The 20,849-nt window shown below is 42.4% G+C and overlaps 1 protein-coding gene across 4 annotated transcripts in view; it reads right to left on the minus strand.

Annotated features, from left to right (window-relative positions):
- Positions 1-20,849, minus strand: part of CNIH3 (cornichon family AMPA receptor auxiliary protein 3) — a 271,720-nt gene that overhangs the window by 123,635 nt on the left and 127,236 nt on the right. The gene's annotated exons all lie outside the window — the stretch shown is intronic.

Here is a 20,849-nt window from a genome sequence, read left to right on the forward strand (position 1 = left end):
CTAGTAGAGGTCTGCTGCACTGTTTGGGCATGATCTATTCTGCACCCCCTGTTCATTCTAAGTTAGGAAAAGTTTTGTTTTCCCTTAACAACTGTCAACAACTTCAAGTCTCAGTTCTCCACTGTAGATTAGACCCAGCCTTCCCGTGCAGAGGAAGAGACGGTGCAAAATCCCATCACTCCTCACTCGCAGGATTTTTGATCAGTCCCGAAATTCCCATGTCTGAATTCCTTCTCTCTCACCCCCAGATTCCTAAGGCAACTGATTCACAGACTTACACCATCTTAGACCTCAGGGGAGGCTTGGAGATCATCCAGGTCAACTTTCTCACTTTTGAGATGTCTTCCCTAAGCGTCTTCCCTAAGGTGACACAATTAGAAGTCTTCCTCCTCCCGGGGTTCCTGCTCCTCCCTGTCAGAGAGCCTTGTAACAGGAGCTGCTCGAGCTGCTTAGTTCTATTTTAAGATAAACCCTCTCACTCTAGAAACCATTTGTACAAAACACCGGCATCTCACCCACCACGCAATTTTCTTCTGGTCTTCATTCCGGGTCATCGCCCACTGCATGCGTGCTCTCTGAGGCTCACCAGCACCATGCCTCCAGAATTTCATCTTGGGACCCTTCCCTGCCACCTGACTTGCTGGGCAGGAAGATGCACTGAGGTGCTGCTCCTTCTAAAACATGTGACCTTAACCATTCTTCCCACCAAACTTCTGAGGGTGAGTCCAGGGAGCTTAAACAACCTCAGAGGACCAAGTTCTGGGAGTTCAACTGACTTGGCCAATGTTGTGCTGCCTTTATGAGAGAACCAGCATTCCTCACTCCTCTCTCCCTCTCTTCCTCCTTCTGTTCAGAAGCACTCTGTCCACTATTCCCACACCACACCTGCAGAACCAGGACTCGCCACGACTGCCCTCAACCTGGTGTAGCCCCAGGAAGGGCAGCACGCAAGTTTGTGCCCCCTGGAGATGCTGCGGACCTGACCAAGCGGAGATGCGCCACCTGCAAAGTCTTTCGGGACTTGGTTGTTTCGGACCCTAGGAAGGCAAAGGAGGAAACTCGCCCTCCTCCGCCTCTCTCTACGTGACCACCCTGCACAGCCTCACTCACGCCCGTCTTTCCCCAGTCTCCCTTGCCTCCTCCTCGCTTTTCTCTCGTCCTCGCCGCCCGCAGCCTTCCTTGCCGACCCCCATAACCTGGTTCCCGTCCACTCTGCTCCCCGGGCCGGCCTCTCCCTACTTCCTCTTACAAGGCGCTCCCGTCGTGTCTCCACTTTGTCTCCAATCATGTCTAAATGCAACCCACCACAGATGCTGACATTTCAAATGTTTAGTTGTTATAATTACTTGACTAATTGCCTGGCCGACGGTGGCGCTTCTCCTTCGCCTCCGCGGGCAGCAGAGGAGGGGGCCGGGGAAGTAAGGGGGTAGATGGGGCTGTGGACGCTAATCCCCGGGGTCTGGTACACAAGGCCAGGCCCTGGCAAGGGTGCTCTGCCCCGGAAACCGGCGGTCCCTCCGCCTACAGCCAGTAGCCAGGGCACCGAAGGCGCTCCCGGCCTCAGGATTGCCGCGAACCGTCTCCCGCCCCGGGACAACGGAGCGGCAGAGGGTCTAACCTCGGCCGCAGCCGGCCTCCCATCCGTCCACACTCGCAATGTGGATTAAGTGAGGTGGCATCTTCGGGAACCTGGAGAAGGAGGTGGCCAGGAGCGCGTTTGGGGGCGAAAGAGAAGAGTTAGAAGCCGCTGCCGGTTACTCACGTGCCAGATGGCGAAAAAGATGAGCGCAGCGCACAGCACCAGCGACAGCATGTAGCAGAAAGCAGCGAAAGTGAAGGCCATGGCCGGCCGGGGACCGTCCGCACTCCAGCCCCACCACACACAAAGCAGCGCCTAGGAGGCCGATGTCCCCCTCAAGGACCGCACTCCCTCAAAAGGGGGGCAAAAAAGAGCCAGGTCTGCACCCTCCCCTCGAGGCCAGTGGCTAGGAGGAGGTAAGACAAGCGGAAAGAGCCTTGAGAGTCCGCGAACAGGGACAGGATTCCCGCAGGCTCTGGCGACCCGGGACTCCAGCTTGTTAGCGAAAATAGGTGCGTCGGGCGTCGTTGGCGGGAACTGTCCCCAAATCGAGGAAGAAACCAAATCAGTAGAGAACTCCTGCAGATTAGCGTCAACCAGCGAGCTTCTCGAGACAACACGGCGAGGGTTGCGAAGACTCCACGGAGGACCGCGTGAACAGCTCCCGTGGCCCCGGAATCCCAGGGAAGAGCCCCCTGCCTTCCGCGCCTAAGCCGCACAGGAGAGCCGAGAGCGCCGCTCGGGACTCTCCCGCGCCAGCCAGGCGCCAACCGAGAGCGTCCAGCGAGGTGCCCGGGCGGACGCCGAGCTGCTCCCAAGTCCTAGAGCCGGCAGCGGCTCCTTCCCCGGAGAACAGGTCTTTAGGTAGCCGGGAAGAGCCAGGTCCCCTTGGTCCTGCGCACCGGACGCGGCTTCCAGGGCTGCCCTGCGCTCTTGGGAGCGCCCGGCCCCGGCCTCTGCTGCGGCCCCCGGCCCACCGGCCTCGATAATACAAGTTCCCCGGAAACTAGGGGGTGGACCGGGCCGGGCACGGGCTCCAGCCCAGCGGGCCTGCTCCCGCCCGGGCAGCTGGAGTGGATCTCAGGCCAAGAGCTGCTCGCCGCGGAAGCTCGCTCCACCTGCTGCTGCCGCTGCCTGTGGCCCTGCGAGAACTGAAGACGTGCAGCCGGGGATCCCCTCCCTCTCGGCGCCCCACCCTCGGCTCCGGCTCCACCGAGCACGCCCTCCCCGGCGGGCGGAGACTGGGGAAAGGTGGGCGGCCAAGCGCAGCCAGAATCCCGGTCGCCACCGCCGCTGCGGTTGCGCGAGCCGGCCTCTCCGAGGAAACTTGAAGCCAGCGGCGTAGGCGGGGCAGGACGGCCGTGCCGAGGTGGGGCGGGGTGAGGAGGAGCAGGGACTCTTTAAACACGTGCGTCTGGAGGAGGCGGGAAGCTGCGGAAGGGTATGTGTGTACCTCGTACCTAAAGGCTGCAGGAGCCGCTCCCGCATCTCGCCACTTGCTCGGGAGTGGGAAATGTGGTGCCGAGGGGCGTAGACTCGTGTTGGTTGGGGACACGGGACAAGCTCTTGGAACCCAGGGTTGTTCGGGTGGGTTTTCCCAAGCTGTGGATTTAATGCTCCGGGCTGCGTTTGCAGCGCATCCCTGAAAAATTCTCCATGAGCGTCTTTCACTCGCCGCCTCCACCCTCCCCCGCCGTCTGACCTTGGGAATGAGGAAACTAGACTTTGCGGACCGTTGGGCCGGAGAGGCAGCAGCAGTGACTCTGTGTGTACTGGTGTTGGTCTAGTGGAAGTGTCAAGAGCATGTGGTTTTGCAGTCAGACTCCGTTCTAAGTGCAACTTTCTAAACCTCTTTAAATCTCGGTTTCCTTATCTGCATAAGGGTCAACATTTAATTGCCTCTGGGTCTGCATACTTTGCACCGCCAAGCGCAAAATGAAAGTGTGGGGCTTCTTGTTTAAATGTATTGATATATATATTAAGAATTTCAAGATAGCAACCGGCAGAGTTTTAAACCAGGGTTGAGGCCCTTCTGAGTACAGGACTACCCCCGCCCCACACCCTGCAACTGTAGAGGTTGCACACCTGTGAATTCAGCCCTGCTCTGTGTTATATTTTTTGCCACTTTATCTTTCACCTAAGTATGTCTCTAAGTATAAAGTTTCATTAAGGAAAATTTGGAAATACAGAGATGGAAAAAGATGAAGCAAACGCTATAATTTACCACCCTCAGACACCACTAACACAAAAGTGGTTGGTATATTTCTTTCTAGCTCTATTTTTGCTTTTTACTTGATATCAATTATTTCTTTTAATTGTTGTAATTATACTGCATAAATTTTTGTAACACCAAAACGATACGATAATCTCAAAGGGAAATTTGACCATTCAATATTTGGAGTCCCTTTAAGGCTGATCTGTTGTCATTTGTTTCTGCTGGTTCTTGCTTACGGAGTCCTAGCACCTCATCTGTCTAGTAATTTTTTATTGTATGTCAAACATTGTTTTGAAAAGTTCTTGTGGAAATTTGAGGTCTAAGATGATGTTATCTTTCTCCAAAGAAAATTTTCTACTTCATTTACCAAGTGTCTAGGGGAAATGAACACTCTAGAATTACCTCAATCCAATTTCAGGGATTGAGATTTGTGGGCTACCCATTGACTGTGGTCTGTGTGAGGGCTGGTTTTTTTCTGGTTCACTCTTATTCACATGCAACAGTCCTTTTGGATCCCAAGCCAAAGCAAGCGGGTTTTCAAGTCCCAAGTCTGGGTGGTCCTTGGACTCTGACTTTTGCTCCCACCCTGCAAAGCACTAAAAGCAGCCTCTCAGCCACCTCTTCTAGATTAGCAAATGCCTCTAGGGCAAAATTGACCCCAAGTGCTAGGCTGGTGTTTCTAGATTCCCAACCACTCTCAGAACTCGACCCCAGTAATTTCTTACTTCCTTGTTGAGTCTTTGGTGCTTTTAAGAAGATGTTTTTATATTTCATCCAGCTTTTAAAATTGTGTTCAGTCGGAGGATTGGTCTGAATTATCTAGCCCAGCATTACCAGAATCAGAAGTCTCTACATCAAAAGAAAATTTCATTATCCTACCACTCTGACTTTCAAGTCTCCATCCATATCACAGCCTCTATTTTCCTTGCCCTTTCCCCAGCCATGCTTTATTTAGTTTTATTGGTTATCGAATGGTATCTCAGTAAAGGTGACTGCAGTGGTAGAATTTCAGAAAATAAGAACCCCAGGCGGTTACTATTTATTCAACAACTGTTGTTTAGTACCCATATGTTGTGGGCATTGTTAGGGATCCACAAGGTTCCCAGTCTAATTGCTGAGGTAATAACTCTTTCACAAGGCAGTGTCTTTAAAAAAAAAAAAAATAGTGGCTATGACACAGTGTAGGAAGACAAAGAATAAAGTGATTAGAAACAGATGTTGAGTGACCAGCTAAAGTGTTCTGCACCCAATTCCAATGTGGAGGATTTTCCCACATCACCAAGCAACCCTCAGAAACCAGCTGGTGACCTACAATTCAACTCAATTCTGACACTGTCTACCTGGAGATAGTATCAGATTCTACAAGTTAAGGGCTCAGTCTCATAAGCCAGTCCTCCAATTCACATGCCGATCACAAGACCAGGTTGTTACCTGTGCTTCTGCTGGCTGGCTATTGATTTGGAGGTTCCAATGACTCCTTCCTTGGATTTGATTAATTTGCTAGAGTGGTTCACAGTACTTAGCAATCTAGTTTACATACTAGATTACCAGTTTATTACAAAGGATGTTAAAGGATACGAATGAACAGCCAGATCAAGAGATACATAGGACAAAATCTGAAAGGGTCCTGAACACAGGAACATCTGTCCCCATGGAGTTTGGGATGCACCACCTACAGCGATGGGTTCTGGTTCAGCAACCTGGAAGCTCTCCAAATCTTGTCCTCTTAGACTGTTGTGGAGGCTTCATTACACAAGCATGATGGATTAAATCATTGGTAACAGAGTCAACCTCCATCCCCTCTCCCCTTCCCAGAAATCAGGGAGTGGGGCTAAAAGTTCCAACCCTCTATTCATGGTTGATTCCCTGCACAACTAGCCCCCATCCTTATGTGCTTTCCAAAAGTCACACCGTTAACATAAACCCAGTTGTGGTGGAAAGGGGCTTGTTATGAATAACGAGACACCATTTCACCTTTCTGGCTCTGAAGTGATTTCAGGAACTGAGGACAAGAGACCAAATATTATCACAAAAGATGCTCCCACTGCTCTTATCGCTCAGGACATTTCAGGGGTTTTGGGAGCAGTGAGCTAAGATGGTAGACATTTGAATGACCAAATATATTGATATATTTCTTATAAATGATAATATCCTACCAACCTACATTGTTTCAGCTACTGTAGACATTGAAAAGCCAATTACTTGATTTTTTTCCTAGCCACTGTGCAGGTAGGAGTGGCCATGTGACACAGCTTGAACCTGTGAGATATATACTTCTTTTTACCTGGAATGCAAACCTGATGCCTGGAGGCACACCAGCCGTCTTGTGATCATGAGAAGGAAATCAACACATTAAGAATGGAGAAGCCAAGATGGAGAGAAGAGGAAGAATTCAAGGTATGTGTCAGATTTAGAGGAAAATTGCATGTTGGAAGTAAGGGAAAAAAAGAGGAATTGTCATCACCATATTTTATTATGTTTACTCATGTATCTCTTTTATATACTGTTAGCTCCTTGAGGTCAGAACCTGGTTCTTTAAATATCCCTTGCACGTAGCACAATGTTTTGTATAATGGGTATATGCTGAATGAATGAGTAAATGCATGCATACATGTATACAAGAATACAAGTAGAAACAAATTACCTTAAGTTATTCTTTTCCTACTTAAAATTTACAAGTCCTAAAAAAAAAGAATGGAGAAGCCAAAAAGACAGAGGGAGGAAATACCATTGACATCATAACTGGGCCACCCGACCAGCCCTGAACTTCCTATTCCCTCACTGGTATAACTGCAGTGATTGTGATACTCTTGAAAGATTTCTGTTCCAATTGGTAAGTAGTATTACAGTTTCTGCAGCAAACAGGAAAATTAATAAATAATTAAAAATTCTAAATTAAACTCATTCATTTGGGCCAGTTGTCATAGGATGTCACAAGGATCATTGATAAACGGGCCTCTCGGATGCTTATTTATCACAGAGCACACCATGCTATTGACATCCTGGTTTATCACTGTACTGAAATCATGTGGTTGCCACTGATTCTAAATAGTTGTTACTTTAGTTGTATTTGTGCATTGTAATGCTTGTGTAAGTGGTAAATGTAGTGCTTCGATATTTATAAACTTAAGAATTTATAAATAAAATATTAAAAACTCACAGAATAAAGAGAAAATCAACATGGATACATTTATTAATGTTCCATTTAAATATCATACAACTCAATCTTCTGAGTCTGCAAAGAACAAGCAATATTAATAATGAAGTATAGCCTAGAATACTTACTGTGTGGAAATCCAAACAACCTGAACATTTTTACACTGTGCAAGAATCAGTGCAAATTCACACAATACTTTTTATTTCTTTAATGCAAAATAATTAGATTACTTTAACAAAAATATAAGTGTCTCATCAGTGCTAGGGATATAAACATGGGATGCAAATGGTGCTCTGAGTTGACTGTTAAAAGATTTAGATATTCATCAGAGTGGCAATCACATTTTGCCAAAGCTCATGGTTCAATAAAAGAAAATTGTAATTATCAATGAGAAAAACAATCAAAAGATCAGTTTCACACAATAATGTATTTGAAAGAACAAAATCTTCTAAGTTTAACAAAATGTTGATTAAATGATTAAAAATATTAAGAAAGTACCTTTTAAAAGGTTAACACTAGCCAGCATGTGTTTAAACACAATCAAGCATTTCCAAACGTGAAATACTCAATAGCCATTTTAAAAAGGATAGTACCTATATAAGAATACATTACATTCTAGATTTATGTTCCCACTTGTTGGAAAACATATATCTACTGAAATGAGAAAACAACTTATTTTAAAAGTTATAAACCAAAAGAGTAAAATATTCACTTTCTATGAACCTTCAACTGTTTCATATAAAAGCATATTAAAAATTTATTTTAAAGTGAGAAATTTTAAATTTTGTTTATCTTGTGGAGTTGGAAGGAATAATACTTGAAATAATGACCAAACTTTATTGTCAATGTTTAAGAAAAATGGTGTCAATGAGATATATTTTCATGGAAACTTTTTGTTCAGACAGTGCTAGTGCCTGTATGTTAGGGAGAAAGTCTGATATTTCAGCCAAAATTTTAGAAATGTTTTTAAATGTTTTTAATTTGGCACTAAGTCACTGTATTCAATTACCCCTGGATGATGCAATGAAAGATGTAAAGTCAATAATTCACTGTAAATTTTTTTCTTGAAGCTTTGTATTTATTATTGTATTAGTCTGCTCCAGCTGCCATAACAAAATATCACAGACTGGGTGGCTTAAACAACAGAAATTTATTTTCTCACAGTTCTGGAAGCTAGAGGTTCAAGATCAAAGTACTGGAAAGTTTAGTTTCTGGTGAGAGCTCTCTCTCTGGCTTGCAGATGATCGCCCTCTCACCATGTCTTCAGATGACCTTTCTTCTGTGCACACACAGATGGGGAGGGAGAGGAAGAGGGAAAGGAATCTGTGTCTCTTCCTCTTCTTATAAGGACACCACTCCTATCGGATTAAGGACCCACCATTATGACCTCACTTAATTTTCATTACCTTCTTATAGTCCCGATCTCCAAACATTGGGGGTTACGGCTTCAACATATGAATTAGTGGGGGATACAGTTCAGTCCGCAACAATACCATACATCAAATAAACACAGAGAATTAAATAATATCTCTGATGATCTGGGAACTGAGGCTAAAACTGAAAGAATTTTTGATATCAATGAACAGTTTGTAATGCTGTAATGATAAAAAATTTAGAAAAAAATTTTATTGAAGAATAGTTGACATACAATATGGTATTATTTTCAGGTGTACAACACGATGATTCAACAATTATATACACTGTGAATTGATCACCATGAGGTCTAGTAACCATCTGTCACCAAAGTTATTTTGATATTATTGACTACATTCCCTGTGCTGTATATACATCACCCTGACTTGTTATTTTATAACTGGAAGCTTGTATCTCTTAATCCCCTTCATCGATTTCACCCAACATCCCCCAACACCCTGCTCTCTGGCAACCACCAGTTTGTTCTCTGTATCTATGAGTCCGTTTCTGTTTTGTTTTCATGTTTGTTAGTTTTGTTTTTCAGATTCCACATATAAGTGATATCATACAGTATTTGTCTTTGTCTGACTTATTTCACTTAGCATAATAACCCCTAAGTCTGTCTGTCCATGTTGTAACAAATGGCAAAATTTTGTTCTTTTTATGGCTGAGAAGTGTTCCATTGCGTGTGTGTGTGTGTGTATATATATATATATATATATATATATATATGTCACATCTTCTTTTTCCATTCATCTGTTGATGGACACTTAGGTTGCTTCCATATCTTGGCTATTGTAAATAATGCTGCAAAGAATACAGGGGTGCATATATCTTTTCAAATTAGTGGTTTCATTTTCTTGATGTAAATATCCAGAAGTGGAATTGTTGGATCTTATGGTAGTTTTATTTTTAATTTTTGAAGGAACCTCTATACTGTTTTCAATATTGGCTGCACCAATTTTCATTCCCACCAACAGTGTATGAGGGTTCCCCTTTCTCCACATTCTCACTAACACATTTTTTATTTGCTGTCTTTTGATAATAGCCATTCTGACAGGTGTGAGGTGATATCTCACTGTGCTTTTGATTTGCATTTCCCTGATGATTAGTGATGTTGAGCCTCTGTTCATGTGTCTATTGGCCGTAAGTACATCTTCCCTGGAGAAATGTCTATTCAGGTCCTCTGCCCATTTTTTAATCTGACTGTTTTTTGGGATTTTTTGTTTTCTCTTTTTCTTTTTTTTTTTTTTTTTTTTTTTGCTATTAAGTTGTGTGAGTTCTTCATTTATATTCTGTGAGTCCCTATTGGATAAGTCACTTGCAAATGTCTTCTTCCATTCAGTAGGTTGCCTTTTGTTTTGTTGATGGTTTCCTTCACTGGGCAAATGCTTTTTTGTTTTATTAGGTCCCACTTGTTTATTTTGCTTTTGTTACCCTTGCCTGAGGAGACAGACAAAAAAATATTGCTGAAACTGATGTCAAAGAGCATACTGTCTATGTTTTCTTCTAGGAGTTGTATAGTTTCAGGTTTTACATTTAATTTTTTAATCCATTTTGAGTTTATGTATGTAGTGTGAGAAAACAGACCAGTTTGATTCTTTTGCATGTAGCTGTCCAGTTTTCCCAACATTATTTATTGAAAAGACTGTCTCTTCCCCACTGTATATTCCTGGCTCCTTTGTCATAAATTAATTGATCATACAAGCATGGGTTTATTTCTGGGCTCTATTCTGGTCCATTGATCTATGTATCTGTTTTTGTGCCAGTGCCAGACTGTTTTGATTACTATAGCTTTGTAGTATAGTTTGAAATCAGGGAGCGTGATTCCTCCAGTTTTGTTCTTCTTTCTTAAGGTTGTTTCAGCTATTCGGGTTTTGGGGAGTCCACAGAAATTTTAGGATTATTTGTTCCAGTTTTGTGAAAAATGCCATTGGTATTTTGATAGGAATTGCATTGAAGCTATAGATTGCTTTGGATATTATAGACCTTTTAACAATATTAATTCTTCCAATCATAAGTACAGTATATCTTTCCAGTTATTTGTGTCATCTTCAATTAATTTCATAAATGTCTTATAGTTTTCAGAGAAAAGGTCTTTCACTTCCTTGGTTAGATTTATTCCTAGATATTCTATTCTTGTTTATGCAGTTGTAAATGGGATTGTTTTCTTAATTTCTCTTTCAGATAATTCATTATTAGTGTATAGAAATGTGATAGATTTCTTCGAATTTGTTGGTTTTGTATACTGAAACTTTACTGAATTCATTTATTAGTTTCAATAGTTTTTGGTGGTCTTTAGAGTTTTCTATATATAATGTATATTACCACTATAAAAAATAGTGACAGTTTTGCTTCCTCCTTTCCAATTTCTTGTCTGATTGCTGTGGCTAGGATTTCCAATACTATGTTAAATAAAAGTGGTGATAGTGGGCAACTTTGTCTTGTTCTTGATCTTAGAGAAAAATCTTTCAGCTTTTCATCATTGAGAATGATGCTAGCAGTAGGTTTGTCATATATCGCCTTTATTATGTTGAGGTATGTTCCCTCTATACCCACTTTGTTGAGAGTTTTTTTTTTTTTTTTTAAAGCATCCCCAGTGACCAATGGCTGGGAATCCTCTTATTAATTTTATTTATTTATTTATTTTTGGCTGTGTTGGGTCTTCGTTTCTGTGCGAGGGCTTTCTCCAGTTGCGGCGAGCGGGGGCCACTCTTCCTCACGGTGCATGGGCCTCTCACTGTCGTGGCCTCTCCTGTTGCGGAGCACAGTCTCCAGACACGCAGGCTCAGTAGTTGTGGCTCACGGGCTTAGTTGCTCCACGGCATGTGGGATCTTCCCAGACCAGGGCACGAACCCGTGTCCCCTGCATTGGCAGGCAGATTCTTAACCACTGCGCCACCAGGGAAGCCCTTGTTGAGAGTTTTTATCATAAATTTTGAATATTATCAAATACTTATTCTGCAGCTATTGAGATGATCATATGATTTTTAATCCTTCCTTTTGTTAATGTAGTGTATCATGTTGATTGATTTATGGATACTAAACCATCTTTGCATCCCTGGAGTAAATCCCTCTTGATCATGGTGTATGATTGTTTTCATGTATTGTTGAATTCAGTTTGTTAATATTTTATGGAGGATTTTTGTATCTATGTTTATCAGGGATATTGGCCTGTAATTTTCTTTTTTGGTAGTGTCTTTATCTGGTTTTAGTATCAGGGTAATGCTGGCCTTGTAGAATGAGTTTTGAAACATCCTTCCCCTTCAATTTTTTTTGGAATAGTTTGAGAAGGATAGGTGTTAGCTCTTCTTTAAATGATGGGTAGAATTCACCTGTGAAGCCATCTGGTCCTGAACTTTTGTTTGTTAGGAGTTTTTGATGCAACTTCATAACTAGTTATCAGTCTATTCAGATTTCCTATTTCTTCCTGATTCAAACTTGGAAGACTGTGTGTTCTAGGAATTTATCCATTTCTTCCAGGTTGTCCAATTTGTTGGCATACAATTCTTCATAGTAATCTCATGATCCTTTGTATTTCTGTGGTGTTGGTAGTAACTTCTCTTTCATTTCTGATTTTATTTACTTGAGCCATCTCTCTTTTTTCTTGATGAGTCTGGCTAACGTTTATCAATTTTATTTCTCTTTTCAAAGAACCAGCTCTTAGTTTCATTGAAATTTTCTTCTATTTTTATCTCTATTTCATTTTTCTTCCAGTTTTATTGAGATATAATTAACATACAGCCCTATATAAGTTTAAGGTGTATATCATAATGATTTGATTTACATAATCATAATCCACAATAAGTTTAGTGAACATTCATCATCTCATATAGGTACAAAATAAAACAATTTTTTTCCTTGTGATGAGAACTCTTAGGATTTTCTCTCTCATCAATTTTTTTTTTTTCCGGCTGCATTGGGTCTTTGTTGCGGTGCTTGGGCTTTCTCTCTAGTTGCAGCAAGCAGGGGCTACTCTTCATTGTGGTGCATGGGTTTCTCATTGCAGTGGCTTCTCTTGTTGCGGAGCATGGGCTCTAGGGCGCGCGGGCTTCAGTAGTTGTGGCACGCGGGCTCAGTACTTGTGGCTCACAGGCTCTAGAGCACAGGCTCAGTAGTTGTGGCACACGGGCTTAGTTGCTCCGTGGCTTATGGGATCTTCCTGGACCAGGGATCGAACCTGTGTCTCCTGCATTGGCAGGCAGATTCTTAACAACTGCGCCACCATGGAAGTCCCTCTCTCATCAATTTTTATATAAAACGTAGAGCAGTGTTAATGATATTAATCATGTAGATTTATCTTATAAATGTTGTTATCTTATAACAATGTTATATAATGTTGTACAGTTATCTTATTTATCTTATCACTGGAAGTTTGTACCTTTTGACCACCTAGTCTCTATTTCATTTACTTCCACTCTGATCTTTATTATTTCCTTACTTCTACTAACTTTGGGCTTTGTTTGTCATTCTTTTTCTAGTTCCTTTAGGTGTAGGGTTAATTTGTTTACTTGAGATTTTTCTTGTTTCCTAAGGTAGACCTGTACCACTATAAACTTACATCTTAGAACAGCTTTTGCTGCATCCCATAGATTCTGGAACATTGTGTTTCCATTTTCATTTGTCTCAGAGCATTTTTTAATTTTCTCTTTGATTTCTTTGTTAACCTATTTGTTGTTTAGTAGCATGTTGTGTAGTCTCCACATGTTTGTGTTTTTTCCAGTTTTCTTCTTGTAATTCATTTCTAGTTTCATATCATGCTTGATATGATTACTTTTTTAAAAAAATAAATTAATTAATTTTAAAAAAAGAATAAGATTTCAGGCATTTCACATTTTCTTGTGCAGTGACTAATCATAAATGTTAAATACTCTTTGAATTGATGACATTTATTAACCAGTTTGTCATTGATGTCCTCCTTGAGGTTGTGTGTTGAGTTTATAATATCTTCATTGATGCCTGTAAATTGTGTCAAATCAGCAAAGAATTTCAGCCTTCTCCCAGTGTGTTCATACAGTTCCCTCCTTTTCATTAATTGGTTTATCAAACAATCCAAGAGCCTATTCATTAGTTCTATTCAAATGAATCTCTCCACCTTCATGAACTACTGCTTTTGCTTGATCTGAAAAAATGTAGAGACCGTTAAGTGTAAGCAGTGCTGCTTTCCTTCTGGAGGCTCTGAGAATCCATTTCCTTGCCTTCTCCAGCTTCTAGAGGCCACCTACAGTCCTTGGCTCATGGCCCCTTCCTCCATGTTCAAAATCAGCAGCTTAGCATCTTTTCAGCTCTCTGACCTCTGCTTCCAACCTTTCATCTTCTCTAACTTTGACCCTCCTGCCTCTTTTTTTTTTTTGAATTTTATTTTATTTATTTTTTTATACAGCAGGTTCTTATTAGTTATCCATTTTATACATATTTAGTGTATATATGTCAATCCCAATCTCCCAAGCTTGATATGATTTCAACCTTAAATGTATTGAGACTTTCTTGTGGTCTAATATGTGATTTATCCTGGAGAATGCTGCATGTACAATTGAAAAGAATGTGTATTCTTCTCTTTTGGAGTGGAATGTTCTATATGTATCTATTAAGCCCATATACTCTAATGTGTTGTTTAAGACCAATGTTTCCTTATTGATTTTCTGTCTGGATGATCTATCCATTGATGTAAGTGGGATGTTAAAGTCCCCTACTACTATTGCATTACTCTCAACATCTCCCTTTATGTCTGTTAATATTTGCTTTATGTATTTATATGCTGCTATGTTGGATGCATATATTTCACAAGTGTTATATCTTCTTGTATATCTTCCTGTTGGATTGATCCCTTTATCATTATGTTAAGTGCCTTTTTTTCTCTTGTTACAGTATTTGTTTTAAAGACTATTTTGTCTGACATAAGTATTGCTACCCCAGCTTTCTTTTCAACCATTTGCATGGAATATCTTTTTCCATCCCTTCACTTTCAGTCTGTGTTTCTTTATATCTAATATAAAGAACATTATGAGGCTCATCTTCCCAGTGCAGGACACCTGGGCTAGGGAGCCCAACGTGGGGCTCAGACTCCTCCTCCTCAGGGCCTCTGTGGTTATGATCATCCTTACCGCCTGTGGGTCACCACAGCAGGGGTGCAGGTTCGGACTAGACTGCAACTCTGCCCCTCCTGCCTGTCTTGATTTGGCCTTTTCTTTATATCCTTAGTTGTAGAAAATCTGTTCTGCTAGCCTTCAGGTCATTCTCAAAGATAATTGTTCTATATGTAGTTGTAGTTTTGCTGTGTCCATGAGACGAGGTGTGCTCAGGACCTTCCTGCTCTGCCATCTTGATCCCACCCCTGGAGAATTTAGAAATTTTATATTCATTTTAATGTAACTTATAAAATGGGAGCAAACATTTTGAAAACAATTAGAGAATTAGCCTTAATAAACAATATTCTAATAGTGATATCCACCCTTTCTGTGGCTTTATAAGAAATAAGTGTTTCTGTTAAATCAATTTAATTCAACAATTAATAAAAGTAATTAAGCCTATGAGGATAAGTAAAGGAAACACTAGTAAAACAAAGAAATATGATATACCACTTGAAACAAAACAAATTATAAATTCTAAGAAGGCTGTTTAAATATCTAGTAAATTATATAAAGTGAGTGATGACAAAAGTAAGATGCGTAATGAATTTTTAAGTTGTTTCTATTTGTTAAATGGTGCCATTTTGCCAAATGATGTTTGCAAAGCTCCATGGATTGAAAGTAATAAAAATCAGTTTGACTCATTAAATATGATGTTCCATGAGGACAGGGAGTCCCAACCAGCCCCCAGCTCTCCCCATACATGTGGGGAGGCCATCTTGGCTCTTTCAACCCCAAACCCATGGGTTAAATGCAGTCAGCACCACACGGAGCAGAGACAGCGCCCAGCTGAGCCCAGCCCAGGGCTGAGTCATGAGCAAATAAAGAGTGGCTGTTATTTTAAGCAACTAAGTTTGGGGACTGTTTGTTATGCAGAGATAGATCACTTCAAACGTTCTTTATTCACCTAGTAACTTTTTAATTTGGTGTCCACTGTGGATAGAACTCATGGCTTCTAGAAAGGGGAAGTGTATAATGAAGCAAACTCCCTTATAGCTTAGATAAGATATGCCTCCAGATACTATACCTCCATTTGCTCAGATTCCTACAGCCACCCAAGCCCCCTTCCAGACAAGCAGGGGCACAAAAGGCTCTGGGATCTGGGCCAAGCTTGGGCTCCCGGGGTCAGCTGTCCTCAGGCTGCAGAGTACTTACCACCCTGTTTGTTTAGAGGGGGTTTTTTTTTGTTGTTAAAACATACATAAGATCTACCATTCTAACCATTTTTAAGTGTTCATTTCTGTGAAATTGAGTACATTCACATGTTGTACAACCATCACCACTATCCATCTCCAGAAACTGTTTTATCTTCCCAAAGTGAAACTCCACCCCCACTGAACAATAACTCCCCATTCTCCCCTCCCCCAGCCCTGGCAACCACCATTCTACTTTCTGTCTCTATGAATTTGACTAGTCTAGATACTTCATATAGGTGGAAAACCATGCTGTCTTATAAATTCAACTTTTTAAATTTTAGTTTATTGAGGTATAGTTGATTTATAATGTGTTAGTTTCTGCTGTACAGCAAAGTGATTCAGCTATATATATATATATACACACACACATATATAGGTATATATATATATATATATATATATACACACACACACACATATATTCTTTAATTCAACTCTTTACATGTTGAATCTCTATCTCCTTCTATAAACTGGGAGGTCCTTGACATTAAGACTCTTTATTATTCTTCTTTGACTCACCATTACCCCTCCCAGTGTCTGGCATATAATAGATGTCCAGTAAGTGTTCAAGAAATGGATGTGTACAGATGGATGGATGGATGGATGCAGTTATCGGTCTGAGTGGTATGGTAGTTGACTTAAACTAATCTGCCCCACTGATGATGAGCAACCTGCAGATGGACCATACCTACCTCTTACTTATTTACCTAAGAGCACTTACTATGCTGCAGGCCCAATAAACATGGCACAATCCATGCCTGTAAGGAACTCAGAATCTAACAGAGATGCACAGAGCCATCTATGATAAGAACCTCAACAGAGGAGTGCAAATACTTGTACAGGCTCCTAGGACAAGGCTTTGGACATAGAATGTGTTCAGTAGGAGTTATTTTTCACTGAATTGAATCAGATGACAAACTAGTCGGGAAGCTTTGAGCTTAAATTTCCACTTGCAAGCTGTGTGACTTTAGGCAAATTACTTACTTCATCTCTCCACACCCTGCAGATGTGTTTCAGTTCTGACATGAACACCAGGTATAAGGCAGCTTGGCCTGTGCAGACAGGACCCAGCCTTTCACAGAAGCCACATTTTCACCAAAGAATGGTGGGGAGAGGGACAGAGGGGGACCAGGGAGGGACTTGAACCCCAAAACTGACCATTTCAGAGAGTCCGGGGGTTAGGGAAGCAGAGGAATGGGATGCAGCTTCCTGCTTATGTTCTGAACTCGTCTAAATGTCATCTTCCTGCCAACGCTGCCTTCTGTGGAAATTGTGATTTTGCTATTATTAGCAATGTTAAACAGGCACTGTAAACAGATCGCAAACAATGAGCCTTTGTTAGAAACACCCCATTTAGTTCTGGGCCCTGGCTCCTTCCACACCTGGATATGTAACATCTATTTTAACAATACCGCTTAAGAGGCAGCTCTTGTGTCAGGGGAAATTGTCTTACTTAGAAACTGTAGAGCTTTCAAGGAAGAGGTTAATGGTGCATGCTGGAGTCTGGCCCTTTATCCTCTTAAAGCACAGAAGTGGATGCCTTCACATACAGGGCAGGCGTTATTATTAACATGATAAGTCTGTGCTGCCATTACTTTTTTTCTGTTTGCTAATTCAGAGAGGAGACTTGAGGGTCTGAGCATTTCTGTCGGTTGTGAAATATATTCCCATGCTTCCCACGTGCTGTGAGCAGGCATGCCATCCTTAATAACAATTTCAGGAGTCCTGCAGAAACTCTGAGGCTACTAAGTTTAGCCCCACAGCTTATGAGTCTGTAACTCACAAGATTAATGTTGAATCTAATTTTATGGAGTCTGAATATTACTGCCATGATTTCCTTTCCTTTCTTTAATGTGCTCTGAGAGTCCCATCTCTTCTCCTTGAGCTTTTCCACACCTCTGTGCTCTACTGGCATTTCTGTTTTTAAAAGCTGTGAGTCACCACAGACTTAGAGAACAAACTTATGGTTAGCAGGGGGAAAGGGTGGGGGGAAGTGATAGTTAGGGAGTTTGGGATTGACATGTACACACTGCTATATTTAAAATGGATAGGGACTTCCCTGGTGGTGCAGTGGTTAAGAATCCGCCTGCCAATGCAGGGGACACAGGTTCAATCCCTGGTCTGGGAAGATCCCACATGCCGTGGAGCAACTAAGCCTGTGCGCCAAAACTATGGAAGCCCACGTGTCCTAGAGCCCATGAGCCACAACTACTGAGCCCACGTGCTGCAACTACTGAAGCCCACATGCCTAGAGCCCGTGCACCGCAACAAAGAGTAGCCCCCACTCACTGCAACTAGAGAAACCCCACGTGCAGCAACGAAGACCCAATGAAGCCAAAAAAAATTTTTTTAATAAAAATAAAATGAAATAAAATTGATAACCAACAAGGACCTACTGTATAGCACAGGAAACTCTGCTCAATGTTATGTGGCAGCCTGGATGGGAGGGAAGTTGGGGGAGAATGGATACACGTATATGTATGGCTGAGTCACTTTGCAGTGCATCTGAAACTATCACAACATTATTAATTGGCTATACTCCAATATTAAATAAAAAGTTTAAAAAACTAAAATAAAACACACACACACACAAATAAATAATTTCATTGGGAACAAAAAAGCTGAGTCAATTATTCCATTTTCTCAGTTCTTGTAAAGATTATCTGAAATTGTTATAAAGATCAGAGTGTCTGTATACACACATGCACACACACACACACACACACATGCATTTGGAATGAAGGAAGTTCTGTCACATTTGGACAAAACAAGTCCTTGAAGCGTCATCTGAATGAGCACCAGATGTCATGATGACCCCACCATTTAACAACAGCAACCGTTCATGTGTTCTGCGAAAGTATTGATAAATAGTGGTTATTAAGAATCCTGGAGAGGGACCTTCAAGACGGTGGAGGAGTAAGATGTGGATATCACCTTCTTCCCCACAAATACATCAAAAATACATCTACATGTGGAACAACTCCTACAGAACACCTACTGAACGCTGGCAGAAGACCTCAGACTTTCCAAAATGCAAGAAACTCCCCACATATCTGGGTAGGGCAAAAGAAAAAAGAAAAAACAGAGACAAAAGAATAGGGATGGGACCTGCACCTCAGGGAGGCAGCTGTGAAGGAGGAAAAGTTTCCACACACTAGGAAGCCCCTTCACTGGCAGAGACGGGTAGTGGGTGGGGGGAAGCTTCGGAGCCACAGAGGAGAGTGCAGCAACAGGGGTGCGGAGGGCAAAGCGGAGAGATTCCCGCACAGAGGATCAGTGCCTACCAGCACTCACCAGCCCGAGAGGCTTGTCTGCTCACCCGACGGGGCAGATGGGGGCTGGGAGCTGAGGCTCGGGCTTCGGAGGTCAGATCCCAGGGAGAGGACTGGGGTTGGCTGCGTGAACACAGCCTGAAGGGGGCTAGTGCGCCACAGCTAGCCAGGAGGGAGCTTGGGAAGAAGTCTGGAACTGCCTAAGAGGCAAGAGACCATTGTTTTGGGGTGCGCGAGGAGAGGGGATTCAGAGCACTGCCTAAAAGAGCTCCAGAGACGGGCGCGAGCTGCGGCTATCAGCGTGGACGCCAGAGACGGGCATGAGATGCTAAGGCTGCTGCTGCAGCCACCAAGAAGCCTGTGTGCGAGCACAGGTCACTATCCACACCTCCCCTCCCAGGAGCCTGTGCAGCCCGCCACTGCAGGGTCCCGTGATCCAGGGACAACTTCACTGGGAGAACACATGGCACGCCTCAAGCTGTTGCAATGTCACACCAGCCTCTGCCGCTGCAGGCTCACCCTGCATCCATACCCCTCCCTCCCCCCGGCCTGAGTGAGCCAGAGCCCCCTAATCAGCTGCTCCTTTAACCCCGTCTTGTCTGAGTGAAGAACAGATGCCCTCAGGCGACCTACACGCAGAGGCGGGGCCAAATCCAAAGCTGAACCCCAGGAGCTATGCGAACAAAGAAGAGAAAGGGAAATCTCTCCCAGCAGGCTCAGGAGCAGCAGATTAAATCTCCACAATCAACTAGATGTACCCTGCATCTGTGCAATACCTGAATAGACAACGAATCATCCCAAATTGAGGCAATGGACTTTGGGAGCAACTATAGACTTGGGGTTTGCTTTCTGCATCTAATTTGTTTCTGGTTTTATGTTTATCTTGTTTAGTATTTAGAGCTTATTATCATTGGTAGATTTGTTTATTGATTTGGTTGCTCTCTTCCTTTTCTTTTAATATATATACATATATTTTTTTTCCTTTTTCTCTTTTTGTGAGTGTCTCTGTGTATGCTTCTTTGTGTGATTTGTCTGTATACCATTGCTTTTACCATTTGTCCTAGGGTTCTGTCTGTCTGTTTTATTGTTTTGTTTTGTTTTGTACAGTTTTTAGCACTTATTATCATTGGTGGATTTGTTTTTTAGTTTGGTTGCTCTTTTCTTTATTTATTTTTAATTACATTTTTATTTTTAATAATATTTTTTATTTTTTATTTTAATAACTTTATTATTTTTTTCTTTCTGTCTTTCTTTTTTTTTCTCCCTTTTCTTCTGAGATGAGTGACTGACAGAGTCTTGGTGCTCCGGCCAGGTGTGAGGCCTTAGTCTCTGAGGTGGGAGAGCTGAGTTCAGGACCTTGGTCCACCAGAGAACTCCCAGCCCCATGTAATATCAAATGGCAAAAGCTCTCCCAGAGATCTCCATCTCAACGTTAAGACCCAGCTCCACTCAACGACAAGCGAGCTACAGTGCTGGACACGCTATGCCAAACAACAAGCAAGACAGGAACACAACCCCACCCATTAGCAGAAAGGCTGCATAAAATCATAAAAAGTTCACAGACACCACAAAACATGCCACCAGACGCAGTCCTGCCCACCAGAAAGACAAGATCGAGCCTCATTCACCAGAACACAGGCACCAGTTCCCTCCACCAGGAAACCTACGCAACCCACTGAACCAACCTTACCCACTGGGGACAGACACCAAAAACAACAGCAACTACGAACCTGCAGCCTGCAAAAAGGAGACCCCAAACACAGTAAGTTAAGCAGAAAGAGAAGACAGAGAAATACACAGCAGATGAAGGAGAAGGTAAAAACCCACCAGACCAAACAAATGAAGAGGAAGTAGGCAGTCTACCTGAAAAAGAATTCAGAGTAATGATA

This window comes from Balaenoptera musculus, chromosome 1, assembly GCF_009873245.2.
Source record: "Balaenoptera musculus isolate JJ_BM4_2016_0621 chromosome 1, mBalMus1.pri.v3, whole genome shotgun sequence".
Classification (NCBI taxonomy): Eukaryota; Metazoa; Chordata; class Mammalia; order Artiodactyla; family Balaenopteridae; genus Balaenoptera; species Balaenoptera musculus.